Raw genomic sequence first — 11,009 nt, forward strand, 5'->3', positions numbered from 1 at the left:
GACACATTGAATTTCTACTCCACCTTACTCCCGAATCCGACTTCGGGTGTCATCACTTCATGATGGATGACTGGAAATCTCGGAAGTTTAGGCGAGTTTCTCACCGGTGTCTCTAAAAAGATATAGGCACTTGGTGAATTCAATAGTCTCAACCCAGTTCATTTATTTCCGAACAGGAAATTCTCAATGAACCTCTTCTGGGTCTGCATCAACTCTTCTGTCAAGCACTGAAGTGGATAGGGTTGTCTACAGGGTTCGTGCGAGAATGGAAATGTCTAAAGAATCCTAAAAGATTATTAACATTTCAATGGGTGATCCATATCGAGTCCTGCTACAATTACACAGGGTATACATATCATATATAGCTTAGATCTGATAGGCCTTCGAATATGTGATACTACTCTATATCCACATCCCAACGAGGAAAAGGAAGTAGAGCGAAACCACACATTCTTAGCCTATGGGATCCTTATTATATATAACCTTGGGAGTACACTCTCTGTAATTGTAGGTATATCAACAAGGATCTTTTTAGTTCTTCACACAAGGTTAGTTATGGATCCTAAAATACCCCTATGGTATTTTAATTTTTTGTTTGGTTCGTATCTTCTGAATATGGTTCTGGGATTAGTGTGAATATTTTAGTGTTCCAAAATACTCCTATAGTATTTTGACTTTATGTTTGGCTCTAGCATTCCTAGTTGGTAAGTTTCAGACCTGTTGCACACCACTATCACTCCCAAGCACATGTTCATCGCATCTCGAATAAATGTAGTTGATCAGGTTACATTTATTCCAGCTTACGATTACATAACTGCCTAGGTTTGACGGTAATGCTCAACATCCGAAGACTTTTATTCTTGTTGTTCTTGTGATACTTGTGTTCGAGTGCTTAGGTTCTAGATGTTCTTATACTTTGGTAAAATATGGTTATATTTCAAAGAATAATTCTTGGTCAGAGTGTTTTATCCCTTTGTATTTATAGGTTGTATATCTTTTATGAATTGATATACTTAGCTCACTATAAACAACGCTCTGATACCAATCTGTCACACCCCAAAACCGGAACGGCGGAAACGTTCTAGGGTGGATGACGTCATGTCAAGTATCACAACACATGCATTATAGTAATCAAAGTACAACAAAACATTGCATTAATAGTAATAGTTTTACATGGTTTACATTACAATATATCAAAGTAATACAAGTAATACTATAAAAGCAGCTTGGCACAAAACCATCTTCAATAGAAGCTCCTGGAATGTACCTGTCTAAAGCTGACCTGAGAATACAAGTTATTTGAAAAACGAGTATCAGCATTTTTACAAATGTTGGTGAGTTCATAAGTATTTAGTGTCATTTTATCCAAATAACTTTAATAAAAGTGGTAGTTTTAGAGTATCCATTAAATTAGTGTCTTTTCCAGAAAATCCTATATTTTCTTTAATAAAAGCAGTCTTCTACCAAGACTGGACGGAGTTAAGTGGTAAAAAGTAGTTTTCCCTTAATCGCTATCATTATCAAAATACAGAATTTGATTATTAAAGAAAGCAAGAGAAATCAGGGAAATAACATATGCCTCAGCAGTGAAGACTACTGACTAAGGCAAAAGGAATCATAGACTCCAGGAGAGTATCGAACGAACGACATGCCTGGCTCAGTCTAACAAAAGAGACATAGACCCCAGACGGTACCAAATGAAAGGTACGGCTAGCAAGGTCTAAAAACAGAGGATACAGACCCCAGACAGTATCAAATGAAATATACAACTAGTAAGGTCTAAAACAAGAATACAGACCCCAGACAGTATCAAATGAAAGATACAGCTAGCAAGGTCTAAAAACAGTGTGACTCTGATAGTGGGTTTCCAGCATACAGTGTAAAATACCGTTACCTTAAGGCCATGAATTATAAGGTAACCTGGGATACTCGTAACCATACTAACCGACACTAGAGTACTTGACGCCCTGCAAGCGTCTATAAAATATGACATTTGTCACCCCTTGGCTTGGTAGGCCGTAGACTGTAGCTAGCAGTCAGGGTGCGGGGGTGTCAATCCCGTATAGATCTATACACACAATGTCCGCTCTCCCTACAGGAGACTATGGTTACCAACTAGACGACGGAGAAGGCCGTGTCCCGAAGATGCATCCCAAATAGTGGGTAGTGGGTTTCCAATATAAGTGTTGAACTAGTGGTAGAGACTCATAACTGAACTGACTAATGTAAACCTATATGTCTATGCTTATGTACATAATATATAACTAATGACCAAATGACCTTCGGACGGACATCCGATCCCACCAGACCACATCTCAACGAAGAAAAGGAAATAGGGCGGACAAGCTTTCCTAAGTCCTTCAACCATTATTTATATGCATCTATACAAGCATAGGCATACATCCAACTACGTTTGAGTGTGTAACAAGTGGAAACGTATCGTGAAGTATAACTAAATCGTGATGTATAACTGAATCGTGATGTATAAGCGAATCGTGAAGTGTAAGCGAATAGTGTGGAATAACCGAATCGTGATGTATAAGTGAACAGTGTGGAATAACCGAATCGTGAAGTATGAGTGTACAGTGTGAATAATCGAATCGTAAAGTATAAGCATACAGTGTGGATAACCGAATCGTAAAGTATAAGCGTTACCAAATATAAGTGTATCACGAAGTGGAAACGTTATCAAGTAGGAGTTTAAACTAAGTAAAAACGAAGCAGCGGTATCTAACGAGCAAGAGCATACGACATGAAAGAGAACTTTGATGAAAACTTTGGAAAAACCTTTATACTTAAGAAAATCACAACATGGTAGTCTTTGGTAAAATAAGTTTGAAAACCTTTAGAAATTCTTTGGAAACCTTTCATAAACCAGTTTAAAATGGACTTTGATAATACAGTATAAGTAAGAGTTTTGAACAAGTGATAACCTTTTAGAAAACCATTTATAGTATCCTACTTGGTAAAACAGTTTACAGTGTGGTAAATCCTGGTGCATGAGGGTTATCAATCACATGTGATTGATATGATAACTGGCATGTTTAACTTGTATTCCCCCTATAAAACATGTAAAAACATTTAAAAGGTTCATTCAGGGGTATGAACTCACCTGTTGTAAGTGGGTCTGACGGAGGTGTCGGTATAGGAAGCTAAGCGTCAAGTGAGGACTTGACCACACACGCGAATCCTATTTAACATGTAATGATACATTTAAGTATCTAATTAGTCATTTAACAATTAATTAAGCAAGTAAGGATGTCTTATGACATAAAAACACTTTGCTACAAGTGCTAAAAGTGTCCCGGGTTGCATAGAAGGTGAGTATGGACTCACATTGGAGTTTACTCCTCAGATGAAGGCCCTTATGGGTGTTTACCGTTTCAAGACCCTTTCCCCCATGAGTTTACAGTCGTAAACTCATGGTAGTAGTGTCATGGGATGTTTAAAGGTCTTAACTCACTCATGGGGTCATGCTAGAGTTGAATCAAAGGCTAAGGAAGTAATTGAGGCGCCAAAATGGGCATAAACGGAGTTTACGGTCCATAGTTTACTCCTTGAGGAGTTTACGACCGTAAACTAATGTTAGCCCATTCCTTTGGTTGTTTGGTGGTTCTAACTCATGTAGGTAAGGTTCTAGTGGCTTTTAGAGGCATCGGAAGGTGTTTAGGGCACTTAAACACCTTGGAAAGGTGTTTACGGTCTAAGGAGATACACTTGGGGAGTTTACTACCTTAAACACATGAGTTTACGATAGTCCGGAAACTGCATCGGGCCAAAGCCCGGACTAACTGGGGCCTTGCCCCCTGCATCGGACCGAAATCCGAAAACTGACTGGGACCTTGTCCCCTACGTCGGACCGAACTCCGGACTAACTGCATCGGACCGAAGTCCGGAACTAACTGAACAAAGCATAATATGAACATATCAGCTAACATGGACACACATATACTGCATACTGCATCGGGCCGTGACTCGGAACACATAACACATAAATCCTGTCTGAGCCACGAAGGCATCAAGCATACTAACTACTGCATCGGACCGAAGTCCGGAAACTACTGCTAGCTAAACGGGCCGACATTGTGGCCTTAGACCCGTTCCTACTGGAAGGAGACTCACCTCACACTGCTGAAGTTCCGTAGACACAATCCCACACTGCTGAAGTCCCGCAAACTCCACCCCAGCTGCTGGTTGACAGATTCCCGAACTGTCAACACCAAATAACACCCAATTAATAATTGGGTTCTAACACATAACTAAAAAAAATACATGCTTTGGATAATTACTACATTACCTCTAGCTTGGCTTACCCAAGCCCAAGGCCCAATCCATAGGCCCAAAGTCAACCAGGGATCAAAGCCCAACATATGGCCCAATTTTCCAAATTGGGCCCAAACCTCTACATGGACTTCCCTTAAGGCCTAATTGATCAGTCCAGTCCAACATGTATCATTTTAGGGCCCAATATCATACAACCATCTAGGCCCCATCTATGGCCCAATTTTCCAAATTGGGCCCAATCCTTCATATGGGCCTTACCTTAAAGCCCAACTAATTACTCTAGTCCATTTGATTATTCTCGAATGGCCCCAACACAAAGCCCAAGTGAAATTAGGGTTTCACATCAAATGATAACTAGGGTTAAGTGTTTCTTACTTAACCCACTAAGGACTTAACATACTAGGGACTTAATCCATTAAGTCCTTTATTGCTTAGATTAATGTCTGCCAATGGTTATTATTTAATATTCACTTATTAAATAATTTTCGTGTGCGTGCTAATAATCTATCAAATATTAGTATTCTCTCAATTAGCCCATTAAGGACTTAATCCATTAAGTCCTTTAATCTACTAGATAAATGGCATGGAGTAGTTTGGGCTTAATTCACAATCAAATCCCAATGGCCCACAAGATGGGTCCAATAAGTCTAAGGCCCAATTACTCACAATTAGGGTTTTCACTCAAACATGGCCCAATAGGCCCAAAATCAATATCTAAGCCCATTAGGGTTTGCTAGCGGGGCACCACCCACTACCACCTGGGGTAGTGGTGGTCGATGGCGGCTCACGGCGGCGGCCACCACCCTAGGGTTGTGGTTTTCCATTTCATTTCATTAATCTTTTGGAAATTACAATTACAATGCTTTATACACACACACTAACTAACTAACACACACACAACCACCCTAGTGGTGGCCGACGGTGGTACAAGGCGGCAGCCACCACCTCATGGTGGTGGCGGTAGCTTTTCCGTGAACTTCTACTAAACGAAACACCCTAAATGATTACAACACAACCCTAGCCACCCACCTTATGGCATATTGCGATGGCAGCCACCACCTCACGGTGGTGGCAGTGGCTAGTCTATACTATTCTCGAGATCTTTCGGCGGCAGCGAGCTTGTGACAACGGGAAAGGATGGCGGAGCACAACCGGAGCAACTTAGAAGAACCGCAAAGGCGGCGGCATACATAGGGAGGCGAGCAGCAGCTCTCGATGCTTCTTGACGCTCATAGCATCGCCGACGGTACCCCACCACGACCATTGCGGCGTTACATCTTGACGATACCGGCGACATGGCTGACTGAGTAATAGAAGGAGAAGAAAGAAACATGGAGAGGCGGCTCAGCGGCTGTTGGAACGATCCCAGCAGCAGCGGTGGTCGGAACGGAACCAGCGACAATAGCTCTCCGTACTCGGCCTTAGACGGTCCTACCTTGGTTGTTCGTGACCTCACCGGCAGCGGGTTATGGCGGTGCTCAGCACACCAGGTGGCTCGCGATCGGAGAAACAAGGGAAGGCCAGCGATGACGACTGGAGCAAGGAAGATAGGGGGTGACGGCTGCCTCTCATTCCTTAGGGTTAGGGTTACTCGACTTCTCTTCCTGAAGCGGGAAAGAATGAGCACCGGGTCTTAACCCGTGTCTCATCCAAGCATTTGACCAATTTGTCAATACTAGCCCCTCCTCCCCTAATCTTTTCCATTTAACCCTAAAACTTACACCTTAGCCCTTGCCCTAGGAAATTCTTTACAACTGAATCCAAAACTTACTTTTAAAACCCTGATCCCATAAATTTCTTTCATAAAAGATCCCTAAATCACCAATAAACCCTTAAGCCTTCAAATCTTTTCAATTTAAGTCCTAAACGTACACTTTTAACCCTCGACTCCTAATATTCTTTACAAATCATCTTGGGACTTACATTTATTAATTATTTAAATAAACGGGGCGTTACATGTTTACGGTTTCAATACCCTTTCCCCCATGAGTTTACGGCCATAAACTCATGGTAGTAGTGTCATGGGATGTTTAAAGGTCTTAACTCGCTCATGGGGTCATGCTAGAGTTGAATCAAGGGCTAAGGAAGTGATTGAGGCTCCAAAATGGGCATAAATGGAGTTTACGGTCCATAGTTTACTCCTTGAGGAGTTTACGGCCGTAAACTCATGTTAGCCCATTCCTTTGGTTGTTTGGTGGTTCTAACTCATATAGGTAAGGTTCTAGTGGCTTTTAGAGGCATCGGAAGGTGTTTGGGGCACTTAAACACCTTGGAAAGGTGTTTACGGTCTAATGAGATACACTTGGGGAGTTTACTACCTTAAACACATGAGTTTACGGCAGTAAACTCATGTTAGTCCCCAAATCATGCGTTTTTGTGGTTGTAGGTCAAGCATACGAAGTTCTAGGTCCAATTCCAAGCCATACAAAGTGTTAAAGTCACTTTAACACCCTTTGGGGGTGTTTATGGTCTAAGGATGTGTGTTTAGGGTCCAAGAACCTTCTTGGGCCGTAAACTCATGTGTGACATGATTTTGTATGCTTTGGTGCATAAAATGAAGGAAAATGAGGTTCTATGCACTCGAGGAAGTTCATGGAAACCCTTGGAGGTGTTCGAGGGGTAGTTTGACACTTAAACAAGTGTTTATGGTCCATGCACATGGGTTTACGGTCTAAGAACATCCTTAGACCGTAAACTCATGTTTACTCCCCATTTGGTCCGATTTTGGTGTTCTAAGTCCTTTCGGGTAAATCTCTAAGCCATTGATAAGCATGAGAAGTGGTCTGGAAGGGTTTTTGAGCATTAAAACCCCTTTATGAGTGTTTACGGTCCATGAAGGTGTTCATGGGCCGTAAACTCATGTTCTTGAGGTTTCCGGATGATTAAGTCACAAATTTTCAAGCTAGGTAAGTTAGATAGCAAGCTAGGAAGGTTTACTTACCGATTTGGAGCTTGAATGGGTGATTTTTGACCAAAACCCGTTTGTAGAGAGAGAAAGTAGAGAGAGAGTGAGTGTCTAAGGTGGGTAAAAAGGTGGGAGTGAATCCCACTCCTCCCTTATATAGGGTGGGGCTTATGGCCTGGCTGGGGTTCTCCTGACACCAACCGCGAACGGGTTTTTCACCACTTCCTTAATCACGGGAAATTTTAAAATTATATCGCCTTAATTTTTGTTCGCTTGACGAATATTATTTAAAATATTCCAATGGGTTTAATTCCGATCTAAAATATTTTCGGGATGAATTTGACTAATTTTTGACGTAACTAATTTAGACGTTAATTTTTTATGTTAACTCCGACGTTAACTTCGACGTTAAAACTAACGGAAATCTTTGGGTTGTCACATACAGTTTCAGTTTATTGTTTCAGGTTCAGCGGATGGCTGTGGGTAGGCGAAGGCGTGCATGTACACTTCCTCGATTGATGATTGTGATTCTGGGAACTTTGATGTTTAAATTATTTTGAAAACAAATTGTAATAAATTGAATGGTTTCAAATGATTTAAAAAGTTTTAAATTTTGCTCGAATTTTATGGGTGTTACAATAATAATGATATTTGATTAAAACAAATTTTAATAAAAATATATGTTTAATAAAATATTCGTTTTTCTTTGTAACATTTAATACATGTTTACAAGTTATAACGCATATTGCTGAATATTAGATGAATTATTTAGTGAGGTGAGAGATTTTCAATAAAACTTATCACAATATGTAAAGCTAGATGCAAATGACATTTTGAAAGCGGCTATGGAGCAATACGAAGGCGCTTCGAATGTATTGAAAGATGTTTTGTATTTTTAATTTGTAGTTTTTTTGTTAATTGACGAATTTAATAAAAAGTGATGATAATAATTGTTTATCTAATGATAATAGTTGTTTACTCTATCTAAACTAGGCATGTATTTTTGTAGTAGTAGTATTTTAATTATGTATTTTGTATTCCTATTAGTGTTTAATTTAAATATTCTTATTAGTGTTTGAAATATTTTATATAGATTTTTATGTATCTTCTTTATTATTTTTGAACCGAAATATAAATGGAAAAATATTCAGTAAAAAATTTAACTAGAAAAAATATCAAAAAAACACTAATATTTCTTTTTTATGTACATTTTATATATAGATTAATAAATAATGAACGAAATAATAGTCAAATGTGTGAGAAATGATAGTAATGACAAGCTTTTATTGGAATATATGTATACTAGTTTATAACCCGACGGTTACAAAATTAATTAAACTTTAATAGTTAGAACACAAAATTATTAATAAATTATAATCGTTAATTTAAATAAATATGTGAAATTATATCACCTTATAATTTGTATTAATTTTATTTTAATTTTTATTCCATTGTTATTAATTTATTGTAATTAAAATGAAAATTTTAAAATTTGAAATAAATAATTAATAGGTTGACAAGTGGCATGCATTAATTAAGAAGTTTAATAGGGTGACAAATGGCAAAAAAAATGTGTATTAATTAGAAGGCCTAATATGATGAAACATGTCAAGAGGGATTAAAACTATTCTTTTATTAGAATAGGGATATATATATATATATATATATATATATATATATATATATATATATATATATATATATATATATATATATATATATAAAAAATTCCAAAAGCATATGAGTCTTTTAGTCATCTGGGATTTCATAAAAAAAATCTTGGCTTTTATACATACACACAATTGGACTGGATGTGGCAAAAAAATGGACGGAATTCATAGCCTATTTTGTGAAATTGCAGGTGATTCACAGCTAGCCAATTGTGAAATCATCTGCTATTTTTGAACATATTTTTATTTTCATTTAATAAATTGATTAATCCATGTATAATATCATTTTAAATTTCAATGACATAAATAAATAAAATATGGAGTATATTTTATATGGATGAATAAAATTTTGATATATATATATATATATATATATATATATATATATATATATATATATATATATATATATATAGAGAGAGAGAGAGAGAGAGAGAGAGAGGTTGGGAAAATTAGGGTTTGCGGTGGAGATCTGGATACCGGCTTGGATCGTGATATCACTTTCCAAACTCATATTTCTACTCTATGTCTGGGTTACAAGAAATTCAGCCTAGGACAATCCAAGCGGACACCTACGTTTCTAGGCACAGAAAACGTAAGCTATTATGCTAAAGGGTTCTGTGAATGTGTGATGAATTTTTTTTTTAAACGGCAAACTAACTAATCTACTCCTAAATAACCACCTATGTCTCCACCGAGACTTGAACCCCTGACCTCTCATATGTGATGAAAAATGAGAGCTAAAGAACGTAACCCTCTTCTGAAAAGAAGAGTTGTTTATATACTAAACACGATTAGGGTTTCATTAGGGTTGGGTCGTCGTTACTTGCTTTGGAAGCAAGTAATGTTAATCCGGATTAGGGTTACCAAAAACTAACGAGTTTCGTTAGTTTTACCATAATCACCCTCAAGAAATTGAATTTTCCATTATGTTCCCAGCCAGGGGCTCTGCCCCTTGGACCCCGCTAGGGGCGCTGCCCCTAGACCCCGCTAAAGGGGCGCTGCCCCTTTGGAAACCCCGGACCCCCGACTAGTCATCGAACCGGCTTCTGACTCGATCTTATACATGCGTGCACTCCGCATAACCCCGTACATGTATTAGAATACAAATCATGAAGCCCCTTAGCTCACATGTTAGTTCCAGTTACATAAAATGACATGGTGTGAAACATCCCAAAAATACGACCCGAAATTTTCATTTTTAATATAACAAAAATCATAAAACTATGTATCACATAATAAAACCATTCGTTGCGTATCTCAAAACCATACTAAAATACTGTGAGAAAAATTATGTCACAACTGTATCAAAACATATCTAAGAAACTGAATCAACTCCCACGACAAGAACTGAAGCTGTGGTGTGAGCGATGCCATCATCCCGAGCTCTTCGCTTTACTTGCGGAAGTAACTGAAACCAAAACTGAAACCGTAAGCATGAAGCTTAGTGAGCTCCCCCAAACTACCACATACCACACAATAACAAATAAAGCACATACTGGGCCTTGCCCACTGCATCGGACCGAAGCCCGGAACGGACTGCATCGGACCGAAGTCCGGAACTGACTGCATCGGACCGAAGTCCGGAACTAACTGGGACCTTGTCCCCTGCATCGGACCGGAGTCCGGAACTAACTGCATCGGACCGAAGTCTGGAACTGTCTGAACATAGCATAACATAAACACGTATTTGCTAACATAACACATATACTGCATCAGACTGAAGTCCGGAATACATAACGCAAACATGCTTGAATCACAAAGACATCAAGCACTCTAACTACTGCATCGGACTGAAGTCCGGAACTACTGCTAACTAAACGGGCCGGCATTGTGGCCGTAGACCCGTTCCTATTGGAAGGAAACTCACCTCGTGAACTGGCTGCTGAGTGTATGGCTCTGGAAGCTATCTACTGCTGCTCCGGTACCTCCCCAGCTACAATTCCATAAACACACTCAATCAACTATTAATAACTGAATTGGGGTAAAACGACTCTTTTACCCCTGGTCAAAGTCAACCTACAGTTGACCTGACTCGCCGAGTTGGGCCGCCAACTCGCCGAGTCTCTATTCTCACTTCTCAACCCTACTCGTGGCTACTCGTCGAGTATGGCATCAACTCGACGAGTTCCCTTTCGATTCTAAAACTC

This window comes from Lactuca serriola, chromosome 8 (assembly GCF_051521515.1).
Source record: "Lactuca serriola cultivar US96UC23 chromosome 8, Lser_US96UC23_V15, whole genome shotgun sequence".
NCBI lineage: Eukaryota > Viridiplantae > Streptophyta > Magnoliopsida > Asterales > Asteraceae > Lactuca > Lactuca serriola.